This window comes from Helianthus annuus, chromosome 3, assembly GCF_002127325.2.
Source record: "Helianthus annuus cultivar XRQ/B chromosome 3, HanXRQr2.0-SUNRISE, whole genome shotgun sequence".
Taxonomy (NCBI): domain Eukaryota; kingdom Viridiplantae; phylum Streptophyta; class Magnoliopsida; order Asterales; family Asteraceae; genus Helianthus; species Helianthus annuus.
In genome coordinates, this window is record NC_035435.2 from 28,888,156 (window position 1) to 28,914,287 (window position 26,132).

A 26,132-nucleotide genomic window follows, 5' to 3' on the forward strand; every position below is an offset into this window, starting at 1 on the left:
GAGTCTTCACTACCTGTAAAACTGCGCAACCTGGTTTCATGCCCAGCAAGAATCACATGAAGGTTGCAGCGCAAGACCAGAGTAGGAAGGTACAAAAGGTACAAGTGGCAGGAAAAAGGAGCCAATGGACATCCTGCAGGCTCTGTTCAATCGTGCGCCACGATCGTCTGACGTGCAGAAGATGAAAAGTACATAAGGACGCCTACGTGGCACCAATCAGAGGGCAGAGTCATCTGTCTCACGATCTCCACTCGTCTGCTGATGGCAGAAGGACAACAAGGCCGACAACAGTGACACGTGGCTCCAATCAAGGCGTGCCAACGCCGGAGAACTTCTAGAAGCCACTCACGGTCGGCACCAGTGGGACAAAGAGCATATCCGCTACATTGTCGCTTTCTGGCCCAAGGCCCATCAACCCATACCCTCTTACACCTCTCCGGCTATAAATAGAGACCTCACTTCACAGGTTAAACATTCCATTCCCTCTACTCTCACTCTTAATACTTAATTATCTTCCCAAAAGCAGTCGCTTATTCTCACGCCGGAGCCCGGTTAAGAGGGAAACCTCCATATTCCCCTCTTAACGAGTAACGGTGTTCTGTTTTGCAGGATTAGACGTTCAAGACGAAGCTTAGATAATCATTAGAAGATTAACCATCATGGTAGAAACATAAACCCAACTGATTAATCCCATAATTAGTTCTGTGTTTCTTCATTGGCGCCCACCGATTTTCTACAATCACTTTCATCTTCTTTTTTTTTCTAAGTTTTTCGTCGTTTTTATTCCTTCGATCATGGCTGGTCAAGGAATCATTCCCGAGTTTGGTTTCGGAGCAAACTCTAATGCAGTGTTGGGCGAGGGTAATCAAAATATCCAACCCCAACACATTGAAGAAATTGGGGAAATCAAAGTAACAAACACTGGGGGACCGCGCGGGAGCATCACCCGCATCACTCAGACGGTCACCCCAGGAAACAATGGCGAGGGACCTTCAAACCCAACTCCACCTCAAAATGTTTCGGCGCTATTAGGGCTACTAGAGGGCAAAACTCCAGCCTCGTGGTACGCCAAGAATATTGCAACCATTAACGTAGCGTATCAATCTCTGATCGCACAGCAAGCAGTCTTAACAGCAGAACCGTCCTTGGTCACTCCTCAAGCACAGAGTCAGGGGGCACGCCAGATACCCCCACAGCTTAATCTCCAAGGGAGAATCAATAGGCCTCCCTCCACCAGGCGACTAAGCGTGCATGACACACGCGATACAAAGGGAGAAACGGAAAGTTACTACGACTATCCGTCACACCTTCAAAGAGGTCCTGTTCATAGCCGGCTCACGCCGTGCAACATGAACAATGAATGGGAGGAGACTGACCCGAACGATCCAACTTGGGAAGATGACGAGGGTTTGTCAGTCTTCAATCGCTTGCAGAAAAATCATGAGTACTACAAACCAAGACAACACGTCGGGTACACTAAAGAAGCGGAAAGAGACTTTCGCCTCGCCTATCGGCCAGCTGAAGCTGCGGAACATTCAAATTTCATCCCAAAAATTGTGCTTGTGCCACTTTCAAGAGAGAAGTTACCTCCAACAGTTGGAAAGTTTAATGGATTGACTGATCCTGATGTTCACGTCAGAACTTTCACAAGCGTAGGTTGCATGGGAGGATGGAATATGCCTATGTGGTGCCATCTGTTTATTCAAACTCTTATCGGGGCTGCTCGCGCCTGGTTCGATAGCCTTCCTCCGGGAAAAATTAAGTCATGGGTAGATTTCAAGATGCAGTTCTTGAGTTACTTCAGCCAACAACGACGTTACCAGCGCGACACAGCCGAGGTAGAAGACATCTGGCGAAGAGATGGTGAGGGTTTGGAAGATTTCATCACTCGCTTTAACAAGGAGTGTTTGGAAATCGGTGGCGTAAGTGAGCAACTCATGCGCTGCCATTTCAAGAAAGCCATTCGCTGTGATAGTCTCATCAAAACTATCACTGGCAAAGACGGAATGCACAAAGAATGGGATAAACTCATGGAAGCCGCAAAGATAGTCGCGCAAACTGAAGAATCACTCGCTGGAAACAAGAATTATTATTCTGAAGACCGATTTTCCAAAGGGAACACGCGCGATCACAACAAGCGCAACAAGTACAAAGGTAATGATTGGAAATCTGGAAGATCAAGGGGCCATGACGAAAGGCCGTGTTATAGAGAAGATGCGCGCGACACAATCGATAGAATCGGTTACTGAAAAGCAGTCAGGGATGATAACCGAGAGAAGCACTGGACTCCGCTCATAAAAACACCAAAAGAGGTGTTGATGACGGAGAATCACGATTTCAAGGCTCCAAGGCCTATGATAAACAAGAAGGGGCAGGACCTCAACCTGTACTGTGACTTCCACAAAGATACAGGGCACCTGACAGATGACTGCTATAGTCTACATCAAGAGATTGAGAAAGCGCTAAAAAACGGGAAGCTAAGTCACCTGGTGAAAAACGTGTGAAAAGAAACTCGACAGCTTCAACGCCACGATGAGGGAAATCACAAGAAAGTCCGGCGCCTTGAAACCCATATGGTCAACGGACCAAGATACAGTGCAAAAGAGAAAGGCAAGCGTCCTTACGAACCCTCATGGCAAGAGCAACAGGTCATTTTCCCGATAGTGCGCGACGGTCCTCGCGCCACCCGACCCGTCGTCATTACCGGTATTATCGGCCATTACGAAACGGAGTATGACTTCATTGACCCAGGAAGTACAGCTGATATCATCTATGAGTAGTGTTTTAGCCAGTTTGATGAAGATGACAAAGCAAGACTCGAGCCAGTTGATTATCCGTTGTCTGGATTTTGCAACGAAATGGTTTTCCCACTAGGCCAAATCAGCTTCCCTGTCACGCTCTCTGACGGAAAGCATTCAAGAACCACACACGTAAACTTCATGGTGATGCCTGTCAAATCAAGGCACGATGTGTTGATTGGGAGAGAAACCCAGGGCGAGCTAAACATGGTAACTTCCATCCCCCACTCGGCGATAGGGTTTCCAACCAAGACGGGGGTGGCAATCATCTATGCCAAAAAAGAAGTAATGTCAACGGAAGAGTTGCGCCCAACAAAAGCGGTGAAAGTTTCGACAACTGAGCCAGAGAAGTGGGTGTTAAACCGTAAGTACCCAGAGCAAACGATAACAATAGGCCACGCCATTTCGTCAGATATCAGAACGCATCTGAAGCAACTACTGTTCAGGAATATGGATATCTTCGCCTGGACCCCGGCAGACATGACCGGTGTCCCGCGCGACATAACCGAGCATTGCTTAAACACCTACCCCTCTGTTGAACCGAAGGTTCAAAGAAGGCGCAGCTTAGGGGCAAACAAAACAAAAGCAATGAATGAGCAAGTGTGTGAACTACTCAAAGCTGGAATCTTGCGGGAAGTACGTTATCAAAGTTGGGTCGCGAACCCAGTAATGGTCGAAAAGTCGAGCGGAGGATGGCGAATGTGCGTTGATTATACTGATCTCAACAAGGCATGCCCTAAGGATTGCTATTCTTTGCCTGAGATTGACAAAAAGATAGACTCCCTCGCGCCATACAGATGGAAGTGCTTCTTGGATTGTTACAAGGGGTACCATCAGGTTCAAATGAAGCTAAAAAACGAAGACAAGACAACTTTCAGGACTGATCTCGGGATCTTCTGTTATAAAAAGATGCCATTTGGCCTCAAAAACGCTGGCGCCACATACCAGCGCCTGATGGACAAGACCTTCGCTGGGGATATTGGGAAGCACATTAAGGTTTACATCGATGACCTGGTAGTAAAAAGTCCTGAAGAGGACCAAATGTTGAAGGACATCGAGAAAACCTTCAACTCACTGAGAAGCGTGAACATGAAATGAAATCCAGCCAAATGCTCCTTTGGTATGGAGGAAGGGAAATTCTTGGGCTTCATAGTCACCAATGGAGGATTTAAGGTGAATCCAGAAAAGGTCCAAGCAATAGAGCGCATGCCATCACCCAAAACAATCAAAGAGATGCAAAGGTTAGCCGGCCGCTTAGCCGCGCTTAACCGCTTCCTGTCAAATCACGCCGCAAAGTCGTACCCTTTCATAAGTACCTTGTGTAACTGCGTAAAGAAGCAAGAGTTCAGATGGACGCCTGAGGCAGAAAGCGCATTTCAGCAGATGAAGGAGTGTTTGATCGAACTCCCAACGTTGACCGCACCGTTCGAAAAGGAGCTGCTCATCTTGTACTTGTCATCATCAGACAAGGCAGTGGGTTCGGTATTGCTTGTAGAAAGAAACGGGGTTCAGACTCCAATCTACTATGTCAGTAGAATGCTCACAGATCCAGAAACAAGATATTCAACGATGGAGAAGCTGGTACTAGCGTTGCTACATGCCTCCAGAAGGCTGCGCCGCTACTTCACGGGCCACGTCATCACCGTACTCACCAATTTCCACATTGGGACGATATTACAAAAGCCGGAGACATCCGGGCGATTAGCGAAGTGGGCGATTGAGCTGGGGGCCACAACATTTTGTATAGGCCGCGCCCAGCCATCAAGGGTCAAGTCCTTGCAGACTTTATCACAGAAGTCCCAGCGGAAAAGGTCAAAGATTGTGAAATCGTCGAAGCTCCCATAAAAGATACATCAGATGGGCTATGGTTCCTATACACAGATGGTGCCTCAAACGAGGACGGCTCAGGAGCCGGATTGCGCCTGGTGAGACCTGAAAAGCATGAATTTACATACGCTATCAGGTTGGATTTTAAAAATACCAACAATGAGGCAGAGTACGAGGCACTTCTGGCAGGCTTGCGCCTCGCCATTAAAATGGGAGCTAAAAATCTACAAGCGCACGTTGATTCACTTTTGATCGCCAACCAAGTCAACGGATTCTATGACGCAAAGGGCGACGTTATGGCCTTATATCTGGATCAAGCAAAAGAGCTGCTGCAGAAGTTCACGACATACAGGGTCGTACACATCAATCGCTCCGAAAACAAACAGGCAGACGCTTTAAGCAAGCTCACGTCCACTTCCTTTCAGCATCTTACAAAGGAGGTAAGGATTGAAGTGCTCAAAAATCCATCAGTCCTGCTGCCCCAGGTGAACGTTATCGAAATAGGGCAGCCATCCTGGATGACCCCTATAATCCACTATCTACAGCAAGGGATACTCCTAGAGAACAAAGCAGAGGCAAGGAAAATCCAGCACAAAGCCCTGCATTATGAAATGAATGATGGTATTTTGTATCGGAGGTCCTTCTTGGGTCCCTTATTGCGCTGCGTGGACCCCCAAGACGCGAATTACTTAATCAGAGAAATCCATGAAGGGATCTGTGGTATCCATGCGGGACCATGCATGGTTGTTGCGAAGATCATGAACGACGGATATTACGGGCCAGGGATGCATGTCGACGCCCTGAAGGAGCTGCGCAAATGCGACTCTTGTCAGCGGCATTCTCCAAAGACCCTGCGCCCCAAAAATGATCTTATCCCAGTGTCCACTGCTTGGCCTTTCCAACAGTGGGGGATTGATATGGTGGGACCTTTCCCAGATGCCCCGGGAGCCGTAAAGTTTATAATCGTGGCTGTTGATTATTTCACCAAGTGGGTGGAAGCCAAAGCCCTCGCATCAACCACTGCAATGATGGTGCGTAAGTTTATCTGGGAGCATATCATCTGCAGATTTGGTCTTCCACTCAAAATCGTCACAGAAAACGGCACCAATTTTGCTTCAGAGGATCTTCAAAACTGGATGAAGGAAATGAAGATCGAACATACCTTCTCATCCGTTGCGCATCCTCAGAGCAAAGGTCAAGTGGAAAGCGTAAACAAAAGCATCGTAGAGGGGATAAAAGCCCGGCTGGGCACAAAGCGAAGAGGCTGGGTAGATGAGCTCCCAAGTATCCTATGGGCCCATCGAACCATGCCGAAGACAAGCATCGGCGAAACTCCTTTCAGCCTAGTACACGGCTCGGAAGCAGTTATCCCGGCAGAAGTTGGTCTCCCCTCGCCACGCTTGACAGCAGTCAACACGGTTGATAATGAAGCAGAGCGCCATCTCGATATGGACCTCTTGGAAGAACGACGCGAGATTGCGCGTATTAAGGAGGCAAAATATAAGACACAACTGGAAAGGTACTACAATGCGAGAGTCCACATTTGTACCTTCAATCTAGGAGAATACGTTTTCCGTGACAACGAAGCTTCGAACGCCGAGCGCCCTGGAAAACTAGCACCCAAATGGGAAGGCCCATACTTGGTCCATGAAGTGCTAGGAAAAGGGGCGTACAAATTGCGAACATTGGATGGCCATATCATCCCGCGCACATGGAACGCGCAACAACTGCGCAAGTGTTATATGTAACTACTTTAGGCCATGAGCCATTCCTCTGATGAGGACCACGCACCTACTTGTTTTCCTATGTTGGCTAAACGCCCTATATGTTATTTATCCACAATGTATGATTGGCCTGAGCGCCTGTTTCCAAGTTAATGAAAGCATACGATATGTTTTCCTACTACCATATTACTTCATGAGTTACAAATGCATGTTAAACTTTTGATTAGCACGAAAACACTTCAGTGAATTATCAGCTCTTGAGCTACACTTACATTTATTTGCGCTAACTTAACCAAAGTTTCAAACAACAGTGCAATAATTGTAACAAGACAGAATAAATATGAACATAAACATCATATTCAAACAAGCGCAAACGCGCAATGGTTACATAAACCTAATATCTATTCGATCTAGGTGAAGCGCGACCGCGCAACACTGTACATTCAAAGAACTAAACAAAACTACAAGGCACAAAGCCTTCAATTCCTATTCGGGTTGATCACCATCTCCGCCATCATCATCACCTTCTCCATCGTCGCCTGCCAACTCCTCCTCATCAGATACTTCAACCATCTGTGGCGGATCAAGGATGGTCTTTAACCGATGACACCAGTCGTCATGCTTCAGCGCTTCAGTAACCAAATCCATCACCGGTAGAGACAAGTTATCATAACCATGTTCAGCGCGAGTCAGCTCGGCCTCAACTTGATCAGTCACCGAGCAATGACTAGTGTCAAATTCTTGACCAAACATCTCTGAAGCATGTTGCGCACACTCCAAGTAACCACCCCGGTGAACAACTGCGCGCGAAGCATCTATCAAAGTAGCAACAGCTTTCTCTAGCTCCCCAGCATTCAAGACAGAGTTGGCCATCTACAACAAACGCAACATATAAGACAACAAGTTTTAATAAATTGAGCGAAAGTCAGGAGAAATCATACCAGAGCTATTCCTCGACCGCGCAGCCACTCAGCTTCAGAAACCAAAGTATCCACGATACCTTGAGCCTCATAATAATTATTCTGAGCCACATTGAGAGCAGTGGTACTAATGTCTCGCGCCTCCTCGGCCTTTTGCTTGGCTTCCTCGGCAGTGGCAGCTTTTAACTTCTCAGCTTCAAGATCAATCTCCAAGGACTCGCTCCTCTCAATCTGCTCGTGCAGACGACGCTTCAATTCAGCGATTTCAACGTCCTTGGCAGATAGATCTCTATCCTTGCCAGAAATTAGCGCCTTAAGCTCAGCCTATAGAAAACAAGACTTAGAGAATTTTTTACAAACTGAAGCATAAGCAAGAAGGGACAATTAACATACCTCAGCATGTTCCTTCACAGCTTGCGCATCCTCCACCTTCTTCTTCAGATCCGCAACTTGACCTTCAAGTTCGGTGATCTTGGAGCGAGCCGCATACATGCACTCGTTATCCTTTGCACAAATAGCCTTCCAATCGGCACGTTCCTTTGAGAGGAGTTCTTCAGCAGTGCGGAGTTTACCTTTAATGCCTTCACGGCCCCACTCCTCAGCCTTTTTATCTGTTTCAAACTTCGCTTTCTCCTCATCAAAGGCGGCCTTCGATCTCTCTAAAGTTTTCACTTGCTTCAGCAACCGCTCACGGTACTTCTCCCACTTTTCCCTTTCCCTAACCATAGTCCGCCACTCGCGAACAATCTGATGGTTAGCAGCGCGAGTGTTGGCTTCACCAACCACATAAGCATGATAGAGCGCGCTGTGGGTTCGCTCCCTTTGACGGTTCACCTCACCAGGAGGAATGGAGTTAAGAAGCCAATCACGGCAGGGAGCGAACTCCAGGAAAGTATCCTTCTGTTTCAGGCCCCATGGCGGTTGATGCAGCGCTTCCCCTCGACTTTCCTCAGTATAGGACTTGTAGTAAACATCTCCTAAAGTGTCCATTGGACCTATAGGAGAATGAGGCATCGCACCTCGCCTTCCTGCACCAGCTTGGCCAGCAGCAAAGCCAGCGCTCCCACCAGCAGCAGAAATAGTCTGTTCCTTAGTCGCCGGACTGGTTTGAACAGGGGCGTCGATCGGCGAGGGCTCAACGGGGTTCTCCACCTCCAAGTTTTTCTCCTTCTCAGCGATGGGCTGGTCAAGCCCAGTAACAGGAGTTGGCCCCGAACCTTGCGCCGTATCAGTAGGAATAGGGGCGGTAATCTCGGGCTCCTTAGGCCCAGTAGGAGGCTTGTCAGCAACTTTCTTTCTCTCAACCTCTTTTTCCCGAACAGGTTTCTCAGGACCCTTCTGTTTCTCCTTCTCAGCAGATTGAGGAGTAGTGAACGGTTTGATAGTGACCTTGGTAACCTTGGGCCTTTTCAGCGTCGGCTCCAAAGGCTCTGTGATTGTGATGCCCTTCTCAGGTTTCTTCTTTTCAGCCTCTGCAAAGATAGAATATTAGAAAGGAGAATAACAAGTACAAGAAAACAAAATACTAACCAGGAGAGAATTTGTAAAGTGAGCGCAAGTTGCTTTTCTTTCCAATCAAAGGAGCACCACCCGGTTTCGACAACACGGTGGCCCCAAGCGCAGCCTCCCGGCTCCTTTTCCTTATCAGCTTCACTGCAGGCTCTTCCTGCACTTCCTCTTCATCACCTTCTTCCTGCGCAGCAGAGGACGGGGTAGTCCCAGCATCCGGGTTGCGAGAACTAGCACTCCCTGAGCTTTTGGAACCACCTGCTCCAATTTTCTTCTCGCCTATAAACGATAAACCTTCAAATGAATCACTGATAATAACGTGATCCTCCAGGTTACTTTGACGAAGACGGAGAGTACCTTTTTCAGTAACAGGAGCGGTTGCGCGACCACTCCCAGCTCCGTTGCTGGTCACCTCAGGATCTAGGGCGATAACCTTCTTCCTTTTCACAGGCTTTTTCTTCTTATCTTCAGGGTCTATCCCCAAGTCGCGCAACACACCTGCAAAGATGTGTGACCACGGGCTTAGCTCTCCTTTTGACGATCCCACAGACTCCTCGCTGGAAAGATAGACAATCTCTTTCCCAGCAGAAGTCACGGAGCACAAGGGTCGAGGGTTAGGTATATGCGCACCTTCAGTTGCGGTAGGCGGATCGGAGAATGCATCAGTGATCGGGTACATGAAATTACCCTTAATCTGGTCATACCAGTATTCTTCTCCAGCCTGGAGCGGGCGCACGCCCATAGAACCGCTAAAAGTAGAAAAGGCAGCTTGATACAAATGCGCCTCTACACGTCGATTTACATGAGTAAACACAAAGTAACGAAGCAAGAAATCAAGATAACTAAAGAAAGTACTAACCTCTATTGTCAATCATCAAGATGGGAACTTCCTTGCTATCAGGCGACCATTGATCACTCATGCGCGCGGCAACAAGGACATTCTCCCCAAATACTCGGTTAGGAGTTGGAGTAAGCTGTTGATACCACTTCTCATGCTTGGGAATTGGCAAGTCTTCCTTCAGTATCGGCTCAGACCAAGCACAGAATGTCATAGCGATCGGGATCACCTCCTCACGAATATAGAAAAATTTTGGCCTCCAATCATGGAAACTCTTAGGAGGATTTAGCAATATCTTCTTAGCAGCTCCACGGCTAGCAAATGAGAAGAAGCCCATATTCCTGATAAGCTGATAAAAAGCACGGAACCTTTCCACTGTAGGTTCAACACCATGGGCTCGACACAAGAACTCGAAGTGTCGAACCCTAACCATCCCAGGAGGGCTCATCTGGGAAATATGAAAGCCATAAAACTGCAACACATGAGCCATGAAGTTGGTTGCCGGCAAGCGAAATTACCCTGGTGGAAGAAATCTTCGAACAAAGTAATATAGCCCGGTGGCGCATCGGCGGCCGTTTGGTTCTGGCTAGGATACCTAGCATCCCATTCCGGTGGAAACTGGAAGCTCTGTACGATCTGCTTAAACAACCCTAAATCCCACCAGAGAACCGGGACAGGCCCCTCCTCTCCGGGATTTTCTTCAGGATGTTCTTCAGCCATCGGTGTTCTTGGATGTAAGTTGAATATTCAAGAACACTCTTGAAGATAGGAAGGAGATAACTTGAAGTTCTTCTATGAATGTTTGAAGATTTGAAGGCTAAAGGAAGATGATTGGAGAGAAAAAGTTGGAAAAGAGTATAGGACGAACGAATCCTCCTTATCTCGTCGGATATATATACCCATCACATTTAATGCGATGGGTAAACGTGCCGCATTTTCCGCACACATGGCCAACAAGATGATGCCACGTAAGGCGTAAAACCCGGAGTGACGGTTACCACGCGCGCGTGGGCCTCACTCTCCTGACAGAAAGTGGAACCGTCAGAACCAGCATGATGACATCCGTGCCAGGAGTCAACTCAAACGTCACAATCAGAGACGATCTCACCAAACCGTCAGAATTCAAATTTCGAGGAATTTCCCGCCCAAATTCCCTAACACTTAACAAAGAAGTTACCGAGGGGCGCGCAATATACCTGGTACCCAAGATATCCGCGCGCTATCAGCTCTGAAAGGTATAACGTCAACTAACAGATATATAGTCGCGCCGTAACAATCGTCAGCACCTATACGCGCGTGCCTACAAAACAAAAATGAGCAATCTCTGCAATTTTCTTTTCTAAGTCCAGAGCTCCAACCACTTGCCTTGCGCATGGTGCAGCACTGGACTGGGGGGACTTGAAGGGGTATGGCCCCAAAAAAGCTGCGCAAACCTTCATCAAGGCCGCGCGCGAGGCCATACTCCTTATTCAAACAATTCTCTTACTGGCAACCTAGCGCAGGTAACACCACATCCCATGAAGAGGCGTGAGGTCCAGCCAGTAGAGAACTACAATTTCGACACTTAGCAATCTGATAAGAGTCTTCACTACCTGTAAAACTGCGCAACCTGGTTTCATGCCCAGCAAGAATCACATGAAGCGCAAGACCAGAGTAGGAAAGTACAAAAGGTACAAGTGGCAGGAAAATGGAGCCAATGGACATCCTGCAGGCTCTGTTCAATCGTGCGCCACGATCGTCTGACGTGCAGAAGACGAAAAGTACATAAGGACGCCTACGTTGCACCAATCAGAGGGCAGAGACATCTGTCCCACGATCTCCACTTGTCTTCTGATGGCAGAAGGACAACAAGGCCGACAACAGTGACACGTGGCTCCAATCAAGGCGTGCCAACGCCGGAGAACTTCTAGAAGCCACTCACGGTCGGCACCAGTAGGACAAAGAGCTTATCCGCGACATTGTCGCCTTCTGGCCCAAGGCCCAACAGCCCATACCCTCTTACACCTCTCCGGCTATAAATAGAGACCTCACTTCACAGGTTAAACATTCCATTCCCTCTACTCTCACTCTTAATACTTAATTATCTTCCCAAAAGTAGTCTCTTATTCTCACGCCGGAGCCCGGTTAAGAGCGAAACCCCCATATTCCCCTCTTAACGAGTAACGGTGTTCTGTTTTGCAGGATTAGACGTTCAAGACGAAGCTTAGATAATCATTATAAGATTAACCATCATGGTAGAAACATAAACCCAACTGATTAATCCCATAATTAGTTATGTGTTTCTTCAATAATAAAATTAAATAATTGAAACTTTTCATATAATACTACAATTAAAAAAATAAGATAATGAATATTCATTTATATGTTGTGATAAATCCAATTTAATAATACCAATGGTAACTTTTTATCTTCTAATTTAATAATACTAAGGGAAACTTTTCATTTTCCCAATGAGAAAACTTAAAAGAAATTCGAGTAAGTTTTAAACCGATCAAACAATAAATATTCATGGTTGTAAAGAAACCCACATCATATCAAACTGATCAAAATAACACAATAATAAAGACAATGCAAAGTAGTATAGATATACATTTAACCTTATTCTAACACTAGAAACAAAGGTGTACCCATGTTTCTAGGTTTTATAGATTATACAAATATATTATAACTTTATTAATTATTTGTTATTTACTGTTATTATTGTCATATTTTTTTTGGAAGAATAAATAACACATAATTATTTTCAAATAATAATTACAAATCTTGATTTAACCCAAAAATTATGAATTATAATATGAGATGAAATTAAACACTTTTAATGGATTATTTGATTATGATATCTCAACAACAAAAACAAACATAAGATTGGCACCGACCCACTGAAGTAAACCAGTGAAAAACCGAACGTGACAAATCAATAGGATGGTCGACTTATATGAAGCAGTTTCTACATTCTAAAATTTTGTAGCATTTCTTTAAGCTCATTTACTCAGGTTCGGAAACACAACAATATTAGTTATATAAATCTCAGTCTATCCAAAATTGTATGAATTATAATATGGATTCTTTGAGAGATTTAAGATGATAACAATAACAAGTTAATGACATACCTTATGATAATGTGATCCATCATCAAAAACAACTCGTGCTGATAACGTGTTGCAAAACAACGGCCTAATAGCAACCAATATATGATGTATGTAAACAAGAATTATAGAAGATCATATAGAAGGTCCATTTACGGGCCAGGGCCATAAAGGCGAGAAAGATAGAAAGAAGAATCGAAGAACTCATTCTTATTGATGTATCATACAAATACAATAGCTAGTATTTATAGGGCTTGACATTAATACAAATACATAAAAGGGATGGGAGTTAAGCATGTGGAAAGTCACAATATTATAACTCATTCATAACAGATAACTATTTCTCTAATTATTAACCAAGCCTAACGCTGGTCACTTTTCTTGGGTTCCCCACAATCCATGTAGTTTGACTGACTACCACCAACTCGCAAACAGGAAAACTGGAGTTCTGCCATTGCACAATCGTAAGCAAAGCTTGCTTCTTCATCGGTGATACTGTCCCACTCATCATCAGTATTCAGAGGCGGCGGGTTGAATAAATTAGGATTTAAACGGGGTGGTGGCGGTGCACGGCAGCCTGGTGGCGGTGTACAGTGGGCTGGTGGTGGTGTACAGTGGGTTGTGGCGGTGCACGGCAGCCTGGTGGCGGTGTACAGTAGGATGGTGGCGATGAACGGTAGCATGGTGGTGGGTTGCAATCACCCGATGGTTCAAATTCACCACCACCCATCTCTTCTAATTATTTGTTTAGTGGTATACTAGTTACCAAATTTTAAATATATAGATGGAGATATGGATAGAAATGTCAAATTTATCACTAATACAAAAAAAAAAAGAAATAACATACAACTTTTTATTTACTTTAAATACAACAATTAAACCTAATAAAAAACCAAACCAAAATAAACCAAAAAAAAATTCAGACTAAAAAAGATATTTTTTAAGCGATAACACGAAGTGATCCAATTCCTCCACAAAGCTCGGTCTCTAATTCCTCCTTGTTTTTGAACAATTTGGCGGCCTGGGAGGAGCGGTAGAGGACGTGGACGGGGAAATCCGATAACACAAACTAATCCAACGTTCCCTTTGTAGGTGAGTTCTTCGAATTTCTTCGTTAAACCACCTACCATAAATGGGAAGACAGATCACTTCCGTCACTCGGGGCAGGTCCCGTCACCCATAAACACTAGGACTTCTAAAGCTCAGGAAAACGTCATCTTCAACACTGTTAAACAACTTCATTTTTATTTGGAGAGTATCAAAAGGCGGATACATTGACATAAGCATTCTATAAAAATTGGTTTGGAGAGAACATGTTCAAAATAACTGATTTTTGTCATTATATATAGTAGAAGGGTTTGAATTAACAAAAAAAACTAAATGAATATGTGAAATATAAAAAAAAGAATCAGAAAAGCACGGAAACCGATGCCCCCATGCGCCCCCCCATGCGTCTTACAGCTCCTCCAAAGGAGCCACTCAACGAGCCACAGCCAAGCCAGCCATTTGTCTCCGGATGTAGCTTAGTCGGACGCATCCGCCTACTTTTTGGCCCGGATGCGCTGGCGGCTGAGGTATCAGGTTACTTTTGCCACGTGTCAATTCACCATTGGCGGACGCATTAAAGGTGGGATGCCCTGCTCCAAGGAGGCATCAAATGGCTAATTTCGTAAGTCATGTATTTTCTTGACTAATTTGGTAATTTTCTCTTAATAGTTGGTAGCTTATTTATTTGTTTTTATTTTTTTGAAAAGTTAACTTCATAAAAACAACCAGACCAACCCAACAAGCCAGGCACAAAACAACAAACTACAACATATAACATAGGATGTTTACATCAATTACTCCACTCAATCCCTTTATGTTTCGATCTATTACTTAACCACAAAAAACCCAACGCCTTAATATCCCCCGTAATATCTTCGCTCCTACCTTTGCCATTAGAGAAAATCTTATAGTTCATCGCTTTCCATATGCACCAACAACCCAACCTAATTAATCCTTTCACCACCATTCTTTCATCCTTCCTTAGGTTACAAGTTTTGTGGAAGTCCGTTAAATCTTTAAAAGCAAAAGCGAAAATAGGAGGGAGCCGAACCCAAGTACAAAAGCATTGCCAAACCTTCAACGCCATTATGCATCCGGTAAAAATATGATCAGTAGACTTGTCATACTCCCTGTAAAAAAACACATTTAAGATTGGGGATATGTATGTTCCGGTTGAATAACTCGGTCCTCGTTGGAATTCTGTTTTGAAAAGCCCTCCATGTAACTCTTTTAAAACACGGTTTCGTCAATAAGTATTTAATGGATGTCACTACCATAAACCCCAACGTTTAATAAAACACGGTAACACATGTATGACAGCCCAAAACATGTAAAAAGGGCATTAGAACTCACTTGGTCGGAATGATCTTCTTCGTGAAGCTTGTCATCCCATGCAACGTAACCGAACACGGACCTGTTGTCATACGCATAAGTTTACTAATGTCCTGGAGTTACATTACCCACTCACATGCAACTTTAATCAAACCCCAAAACGGTGCATAAGGTTTGGTAATCACGTACTAGCATGCACCCATGCACGTCCACTACTAACTCATGCGAGGTGGTGTCTGCGGCACCCAAACCCTAGCATTACTCCCACTCCCACCTTTCGGCCATAAACACCACCAGGTCTACCACTGAAACCCTATCCTCCAACAAATTCCACCCGGGACACCCACGACCCCCGTAGACCCAGGTCAGTCTGGTCTCACAAAGCCGTGGCCCACACGAGCCTCGCCAATCTTAAGTTGAATCTAGGAATTTTACGTCGAATCAAAGATTAAAAGGATTGTCATATATACGACCCGTATGAAATTATATGAACTATATAGTAGGCTCGTATAACATATATATGAGCCTTACTAATCTTGTTCTGACACCCTATATACGGGTCGTATAGCATTATACGACTATAACAAGGTGACGTTCCGTTGTCAGGTATGGTAGGTAGGACCTTAACTGTTGGCGGTCTTAGGTTGTTACATGCTTAAATGTTGATGGCTCAAGGAATGTAGACAGGTTCAATTATTACTTAAGTGTAATGAATCATGAGTCATGTATTGGGAGTCAAGATATACTAATACATGCAAGTGCATGTGGTGTCGGTCATGCCCTTTTAGAATAAAGGGCTAGGCAGTGGCGAAGCTTGACGTTTTCGACGGGGGGGGGGGGGGGGTCGGAAAATGTATATACCCAAAATTTCTATAGAATCGGGGGGTCGAAAACATATATACCCAAAAATTTCTATACGAAAACTACATATTTAACACTACTGAGCGAAAAGTTTGGGGGGTCGGGCGCCCCTCCCGGCCCCTTCAAAGCTTCGCCAATGGGGCTAGGAGGTTACGTGATTAATCCACGATGATGTGTTATGATGAGATCCTTGAGATTTGTGTGTCTCTGTGATTATGTGTGAGAAGTAACATCCTTGTGATGTTGATGATTGTGTCGTTGTACCTTTCTGATGTTAGGAAAGTGTTAAATGGCACGACTAGTTGTTGTTTTTATGACATCGATTGGAAGGAACTCGTTGTCTTTATGACTTTGATGAGATGATGTTGGTACTTCTTTCTGATGTTAGAAAGATGTTGAGGATGTGGGCATTCGTTATCTTTTTCTAGCGATGAGTCCAAGTCACATCATTGTGAAATGACTAAAGTATGTGCTAGCTTTTTACATGATGTGATTTAAGTGTTTACTATAGCTGATTGTGGTGAACCCAGGTGTATCTTATATAGTAGTGATGTTAATTAGTATTCTATATGTTGTGGCATAGACTTGGGTGTCTAATGATGGAGGGAGTCGGTTTTAGTCGTGTTGTATATATGATGTTACATGTTATGTATGACGAACAAGTGGGTCATGCCTAAATAAGTAGTAGGTCAAGCAACGGGTCAAGTTGATTGTGGAGACTTGAATGGGCTATCACTGAATTACGTATAGTGAGGTACATGATGTTTGTATGAATCTGAGTTTAAATGTTGAATATTTTTCTTGTTACTTTCACTCTTTTCGGTATCAGTAATGATTTTGGGCCAACAATAGTATCAGAGAATCAAGCTATTGATATTGATTCACTGGAATATCAAAATCACAAGGCACAAGGATCGCATAAGACTAATTCGCGTAACTAGGGTTTCGATTGTGAAGAATGATTGTCCGTTTGAAGTATGCAATAAGATTATGGTTTGCGGGTATAGCGAACCAAGGAGCAACTGCGTCCCAGTAAATTAATAATATATTATTATTAATTACACTTCCTGACTTTGATCCTTTCACTTTGCAAAAAACACTCATGTTTACTCAATATGTTTTCTTTTGTTATTTTGTGGTTTTTTTTTTCTTTTTTAAAAGCTATAATTAATCTGTTTTGATTAAACAAGTCCATTTTTCCTTCATACACGTTATGTTTTTTTGTATGTTTTCTTTGTATGAATCGAATCAGATATAATACATTATGATTATATGGTATAAATTCAATTTACTTTACCCTTTGATCTAACCATAATGCTTATATAGGTTACAGTGAGTTAAATCGAATACGCTGAAACACACATTTTCTAAAGGTTAACGCATCAAATAACGCGTGAGCAAATTTGTTCGACATTCAGGTCATATTACTCTTATATTAATAACATTGTGATTCAATCGTGTATATTCAAAATAATCGAGAGTTTAAGAAATATACAGGAGAATGGGGCAAAAGCAACATTATTCTAAAGGGTAAATAAAAATCATAAATTATCCAAAAGTAGTATTCGGACCCACCCGCGATACGCTGCGTTTCCCAAAACCATAAGAAACAAATTTACAAACGTGACTCGTAAATGAAACAGGTCATTAATAAATGTTATGCTTACACTAATTAAAAAGCGAACAGACAAAACACTAAAGTGTTCAACTTATTTGACATTATATGAACATACATTGTGCTCATGACCATCCGAATCATCCATGGGATGATTTATGCATTGGTGAAATCTTAAAGTTAATGGATTTACCCAACATATGCTTGACAATACATGACTATATTAATATATGACTTAAACATGATAATATATACATAATATTAATCTCCAAAACCGAACCATGGGTTGAATGTTATGTGTTAAGGTGAAAAATATCATAGTTTCAGATTTCTTAGGTTGGACTTCTAATGGGTGACTTAATACCCATGAAAAACACAATTAACAATAGTGTCCAACTTAAGTGTCCAAAGCAAGTTATGTTTTGTGTACTTTCATATGCATATAATTCCCATTTACTTTCCAACCTCCAACTCATCAAACTCATTCATCTTTGTTTATCCTTTTTAGGGTAACTTGGTGATTCCATCCTCTTAACCCGCTCACTCGCATTTGTGGAACTTATCTTTGCAAACCGTGAGTATACTGTCTCATTTTCCGTTTTAATCACTATTTGGGTTGTAACATGTAAACATACTAAATTCACATACACACACATAAAAATAATCTTATACAAACACTCAATCCTTTAACATGCTATTTGTTATGCTATATGTTTATACATATCCGGACAATCTTATGCATGTTATCTATCATTAACTTGAATAACCTCCCTTAACATGTATAGTGCTATAGGATTTGCACACCGCCCCGTTTGTTGGGTCAATGTTAAGTATTCAAATAATTCAATCTTATTTACCTCAACGATAATATTACGCCAGTGGACACTTTTGATTGATTTTTAGCTTATGCATGCTAGTATGATATGTATAACTTAGTATACAATTAACATATGTATTTGAGACTTTATTCATACTTATGCTATGTAGACAAACTTGTATGCTCACCGACATTATTTTCTTGACGGATACTTTATATACATGTTGCAGGAAATGTATGATGACGATATCACAAGAAATCTATTTAGGGTGGACTAGAAACTTACTAAGTTTTATTTATGCATTTTTTTATTTTCTAGTTATGAAATTTACAAAATGTTGTATGATGTGCGTGAAGTGTGATATATTTTTTATGTATATTTTTAAGCCCTTTTTACACTTTTAGCCAAGTTTTAAATTTATAAAACACGATATTTACTAACACTAAACACACATATGGGCAAGTGCACCCATCGTGGACGTAGTATAGTGTTGGTAAGATACCGAGGTCGTCCAAGGACACAAGAGCTTTTAGTACCGGTTTATCCTCAACGTCTAATCAAATCAAAAAGGTTAGAAAAGGTTTTTAAACTAGAAAAATAAAAACTAACTAAATGCTGAAAAATAAAAATAAAATAAAAACAGATAGACAAGATGAATCACTTGGATCCGACTCGTGTATTAGTATAACCTTTGATTATTTTCGCACTTTTGCACTTGTTTAAGAGATTATCTTAGTTATTGTAGTAGGCCCCTCTTTTGGAGGCGACGTTACCCTCAACCCAGTAGTTTGAGTCAGCAAGGATACAATCCTAAAGGGTTGGATTATTGGAAGATAATGAATTAAGTTATTAATGCAAATTATGGTAGGCCCCGCTTTTGGCGGTGACGTTACCCTCGGCTAAGTAGTCTGAGTCAGCAGGGATACAGTCCTAAATAGCCGGGTTATAGTATTAATAGTAGTTAACTTATGAGGGGGTCAAAGAGTTTGGATCCCCGCCATCCAATACCTATGGGCATTGAAGGAGATCCTACTAAATTTGACCCAGGTCCCTTGCAGGACCTCTAAACGCTGAACAAGGGCAAGACCCTAACCAAACCGTTCCCTTAACCCCCGACCAGGTAGCCAACATACCTCCATATAGACCGTGGAGATATGAATGGTGAAAATCTTTTATTTTATATAGACAGTAAAATAATGCCAAGACACCACGGACAAACGATAAGGAAAGATCACCTTCAACATAAGTAACTAGTTATTAAAGTCATTAATACAAAACCAAATAAAAAGTGCAAAAGATTAAAAATAAAAAGTATTATACTAAACACTTGTCTTCACCAAGTGATGTAAGAGACTTAGGCAAACATGGCCTTGATTGTCAAGAACTCTTACTATAAATCTTGGATCCCGAGACGACTCACACACTCTACGATGGACAATGGATGATGGTGGTGGATGATGGTGTTATGGTGGTGGTGGGTGGTGGATGAAGTGTGAGAGAGGTGGTGTGCCAAGGGATGAGTTGGAATGAAAACAAGCACTCCTATTTATAGGCTGAACAGAAGGCTGGGCACGGCCCCGTGCTCACTGGACACGGCCCCGTGGTGGGCAATAGAAGCTTCTACAGGTTTGTCTTTTCTGCTGCTTCTTGGGCACGGCCCCGTGCTGGCTGAGCACGGGGCGTGTTCAGTCTTCTGTTTTCTCTTCTTTGCTTGGGAGGATGCCGTTGAGGGTTCGGGCAATCTACTTTTGTTCCTTTTCTTGTATTTATGCTAGAATTAGCTATCTTTTTGCTTCTTTTGTGTATTTGAGCTCATTTCATCCTGAAAATATAAAAGGAAGACAAAAACACTCTTTTTCCAACATTAGTACTTAAAAGGGGTTAGTTTTATGCCTCATTTGATGTAATTTATATGTTGCATTTTATACACATCAAATACCCCCACACTTGAACTTTTGCATGTCCTCAAGCAAAACTCTTTAAATATGTGGCTTACACTCTCAAATGGAAATGGAATGGGTAGAAGAGAAGGTTTTTGGCTTGTCATAGAGTGTCGGGAATCCAAGATTTTTTTGGGTTTTATTTTTATTTATTTACAATCCTATTCGTTGTGATTTATTTAGAACGTTTCATAAGATAAATTACTTATTAGGGCATAGCATGTCTTTTTTTAAAAATTCATTTATATACAAGTTCACATACCTCACGGGGGATCACTCAACACTCGGCCGAAGGTGTATTTTTAGTGAATCACTCGAGAGCGGCATGGAACTTATTCCTACCATAAGCTTGCCAAGCAATCAATCCTCCTCCTTTTTAACTTTATACCTTTGTAGATATCAAGGGGACTTTTTGGGTGAAGGGTTAGGCTTGGGCTAAAGGTGGGTGGTTAGGTTAGTGGTTAGTAAAAGGGCGAAAAGCGTCGGTTTTCGTAAAACACTTTGTTTTTGGTGACTTTTTTTTTCTTTGAAGTATTTCTCCAAACAAGCTTTTGTTTGCATAGCTTTGTTTGTTTTTTTTTCAACTTCATCAAATTTTTTTTGTCATCACACGAAAAAGAATGAGTTTACGAAAAACCGAGCTTGTTACTAAAATAAAGGGTGAAAAATAAAAAGGGTTTTTGGTGGGTGAAAAAGGGTAAAGAAATGAAAGGTTTAGGCTCAAAGGGGTTAACTAGGGGGATTTTGGGTAGGTGGTAAAAAAATGAAAAATAATGGTGTGGAAAGAAAAATGGTTAGTCCTAATGCCTCCATCATTTACTTACTTGGGTTTAAGTTGGTAAGGACCGGGAATGAATCGTCGTGGCAAGTTCTAGAGTTGTAAGAACCAAGCGGCTATTCACACAAGAAACGAAAAATGAGCATTTAGTCTAAGGATGTAAATTTGTATGCTCAATAAAGGCTCAGAACTCACTTTTGTGGGAATGGGGTTTTTTTTAATGTGATCAAGTATATATAATCAAATTTTAACTAGACTTGTTATGCCATTTCATAATTTTCTTATGTTGGTTCTTGTTATCACGACGCTCTCGGTTGTAAAATTTATAAAAATATAACCTTATTAATCTTAGGATTCCTAACTTAAACTTTAGACAAGTAAAAAAAATTGAAAAATTTTGAAAAAAAAAAAAAATTTTGGGGTGTTTAGCGGTTCCAATAGAGTTTTGTGTAAGGCTTGTTGTTAGGACTTGCAAAATTTCAAGGTGTTAGCTTCCCCCCACACTTAAATTACACATTGTCCTCAATGTGTCCCAAAAATAAATTTTTAGGTTGATTGGATGTGTAATGTGGGTTAAAAACAAGATTTTATGTTACTGGGTAGCTGAACACGGGGTGGTGTTGGCTGAGCACGGCCCTATGTCTAGACTGCCAGTACCAAAAGTAAACAGAAGGCTGGGCACGGGGGCGTGTTCAGTGAGCACGGCCCCGTGTCCAGGTACCTGAACTGGGCATTTCTGAAGATTTTTGGGCACGGGGGCGTGTTGGGTTGAGCACGACCCCGTGCTGAACTTGCTGTAATGAAGAAAAATTGTCGAGAGGCTCTGTTTTTGTGCTTGGGGTGTTGGTTCAAGCTTCCCTTAGTGTCCTTCACCATCCCGAGTGTGTTTTATTCCTGCAAATTAAAACTAAACTAGAAAGCATAAAAGTTAAACTAATCTAAAACTAAGGATAGTTCCGCGGAATGCCTCCGTGGTGCGCCACGTTTATAAGGGTCCTTGGCTAGACCCTCCTTATCGGGTGGTTCTGGCTCATCTTCAATTAGGGGGTCATTATTGCCAAAAGGATATTTCATTGAACGCTCAAGATCTATGCTCCTTTTGAATGCCCCTAACTGAAGAGGTAGATTGTTGAATTTCCGGTTTTTCAAAGCTTTATGAGTTTGTACAAAAGGTTTTCCCAAGACTAAAGGAGCGTCATCGAAGATGACAAAGTCGGTTGGGATTACCATTTGATTTGTTTGAACCAAAACATCTTCAACTACACCGATTGATTTTATCACTTTCCGGTTGGATAGAAAAATGGGTATTTGAAGTGGAGCGAAATCACTAATACTTAATTTTTCAAAAATGTAGTTAGGTATTATGTTAACACAAAGATCTTTATCAATGGTGATATTACTAATAAAGGAATTTTGAAAGAAACATGGAACCGGTGTAATGTTAATTTCAAAAGGATCTTCTTTTATTAGTGAAGTTTGATCATTAGTTAACTTAACACTTACCATTTCTTTGATTTTAGCACTAGTGTTTAACTCTTTTAAAAACTTAGCATGAGGGGTAACTAAACAATGATTTTCAAAAGAAGGTGACAAGAGATTAATTTCTTCAAAATTAGACTCTTCTTGAATTTTAACGTTATCGGCCTCACCTTTTTCGTTGTTTAACTCATGTGTCGGTTTTTCACTTTCTTGTTCTTCCATTTTTACATTTCAACTATCTCTACGTCATTATTACAATTTAACTCTTCTCCTGCGCGGGACTCCTCTTCCCTTGCGCGAGATTCTTTCATGTAACGCTCGATAGTTTTAATGTGTTCTAATATCCTATTGGTCACTTCGGTGAGAGAAAAAGAATTTGGATCCTCAAAGCATGAATCCGGTTGTTCGATCCTTGGCTCCTCATAGTACTCATATGAAGTAGATGGTTCACACCATTGTTCTTCATTGTAAGTATACGATGGATAAGGGTCGAAACTTTGTTCTTCATAGTACTCATATGAGGTGGGTTGTTCACGCCATGGTTCCTCATAATAAGTGTATGAAGGTGGTGGCTCATATCTGGAATCTTCAAAGTATGAATATGAAGGTTCATACCTTGGTTCATCAAAATATGAGTATGAGGAAGGAGGTTCATACCTTTGGTCTTCATAGGATGTGTATGAAGTGGATGGCTTGTACCTGGGCTCCTCATAGTAGTTGTATGAATTGGATGGTTGATATGAGTTATTATATTGAACCGAGCGTGTGTTACGACAATTAGTGCAATAATTACCCCTATAATCATCCTCATCATAGGTGTAGTTGTAATCTCCTGAGAATTGATCCATAAGAATCACTCAGCAGACCACAACTGAGTCTCGGGACCAGAAAACAAAAACAAAGACGGAAACAGAGGCTGGACACAGCCCCGTGTCTGGTGAACACGGCCCCGTGTTCAGGGTCTGTATCTGGGCGTTTTAATTAAAGTACTGGTCACGTTGAGCATGGGGGCGTGTTCAGTGAGCACGGCCCCGTGTTCAGACTCTGTATCTGGGTATCTAACTAAAAATATGCAGCACGGGGGCGTGTTCAGTGAGCACGGCCCCGTGTTCAGGCTACTGTAAATGCAAACTAAACTAAAATGCAGAAAAATGTGCGCGCGTTTTAAAAAGGTTTTGAAAAACTGATTAGGCCGTCGATTTTAAGCTTTCTTAAAATCCTTGTGTCCCCGGCAACGGCGCCAAAAACTTGATGTGCGTGAAGTGTGATATATTTTTGATGTATATTTTTAAGCCCTTTTTACACTTTTAGCCAAGTTTTAAATTTATAAAACACGATATTTACTAACACTAAACACACATATGGGCAAGTGCACCCATCGTGGACGTAGTATAGTGTTGGTAAGATACCGAGGTCGTCCAAGGACACAAGAACTTTTAGTACCGGTTTATCCTCAACGTTTAATCAAATCAAAAAGGTTAGAAAAGGTTTTTAAACTAGAAAAATAAAAACTAACTAAATGCTGAAAAATAAAAATAAAATAAAAACAGATAGACAAGATGAATCACTTGGATCCGACTCGTGTATTAGTATAACCTTTGATTATTTTCGCACTTTTGCACTTGTTTAAGAGATTATCTTAGTTATTGTAGTAGGCCCCTCTTTTGGAGGCGACGTTACCCTCAACCCAGTAGTTTGAGTCAGCAAGGATACAATCCTAAAGGGTTGGATTATTGGAAGATAATGAATTAAGTTATTAATGCAAATTATGGTAGGCCCCGCTTTTGGCGGTGACGTTACCCTCGGCTAAGTAGTCTGAGTCAGCAGGGATACAGTCCTAAATAGCCGGGTTATAGTATTAATAGTAGTTAACTTATGAGGGGGTCAAAGAGTTTGGATCCCCGCCATCCAATACCAATAGGCATTGAAGGAGATCCTACTAAATTTGACCCAGGTCCCTTGCAGGACCTCTAAACGCTAAACAAGGGCAAGACCCTTACCAAACCGTTCCCTTAACCCCCGACCAGGTAGCCAACATACCTCCATATAGACCGTGGAGATATGAATGGTGAAAATCTTTTATTTTATATAGACAGTAAAATAATGCCAAGACACTGTGGACAAATGATAAGGAAAGATCACCTTCAACATAAATAACTAGTTATTAAAGTCATTAATACAAAACCAAATAAAAATTGCAAAAGATTAAAAATAAAAAGTATTATACTAAACACTTGTCTTCACCAAGTGATGTAAGAGACTTAGGCAAACATGGCCTTGATTGTCAAGAACTCTTACTATCAATCTTGGATCCCGAGACGACTCACACACTCTATGATGGACAATGGATGATGGTGGTGGATGATGGTGTTATGGTGGTGGTGGGTGGTGGATGAAGTGTGAGAGAGGTTGTGTGCCAAGGGATGAGTTGGAATGAAACCAAGCACTCCTATTTATAGGCTGAACAGAAGGCTGGGCACGGCCCCGTGTCCGCTGGACACGCCCCCGTGCCCGTCTGACACTCTCTCTCTTCATTAATTGTAATTCGCAATTACAATTAATGCGCCTGCTGTACTTTCGCCACGCCCCCGTGCTCACTGGACACGGCCCCGTGGTGGGCAATAGAAGCTTCTACAGCTTTGTCTTTTCTGCTGCTTCTTGGGCACGGCCCCGTGCTGGCTGAGCACGGGGCGTGTTCAGTCTTCTGTTTTCTCTTCTTTGCTTGGGAGGATGCCGTTGAGGGTTCGGGCAATCTACATTTGTTCCTTTTCTTGTATTTATGCTAGAATTAGCTGTCTTTTTGCTTCTTTTATGTATTTGAGCTCATTTCATCCTGAAAATACAAAAGGAAGACAAAAACACTCTTTTTCCAACATTAGTACTTAAAAAGGGTTAGTTTTATGCCTCATTTGATGTAATTTATATGTTGCATTTTATACACATCATTGTACTTTCCTTTCGAAACAATGTATCATATTATTCAAATTAATAGAAATGAAATTTTGAATTTAATTATTGTGGTAATCTAGTGTTATGATGCTTTTGAGCAATCTATTACGGCTCGCCTCAATGTTTCCACCATCAATGGGGGTGTGACAAATTGGTATCAGAGCCATAACTATTGGGAATTAGAAAAAATGCCATAATTGACCTAGTCTATAGTTAAGAAACCCGCATAAGTGTTACTTGTGCCTTATTTGACCATTCCTTCATTAAGCTTAAAAATACTTGATTCTCCTTAAATTTGCTTCTATCTTATCTTTTATTCTTAATACATTGCCTTTCCTAAGGCGAACTTATGCTATGACATGAAGACACTCATATATCACAAACGAAATGACCTCACCAAAATAGGAGTGATTTCCTCACTTTGGTGACGACTTTCCATTCGCTAAGTTATTATTTTTATGAAATTTGACCATCGAGTTGGGAATGATTTCCTTACCTTGATGGCAAATTTCACCTATCTCATTCTTGTGGACCCTTATCAACGAGTAGGGTGAATTTCCTTACCTCGACGGATAAATGCCAACCACATTTCAGAACGACACCATAAAGTT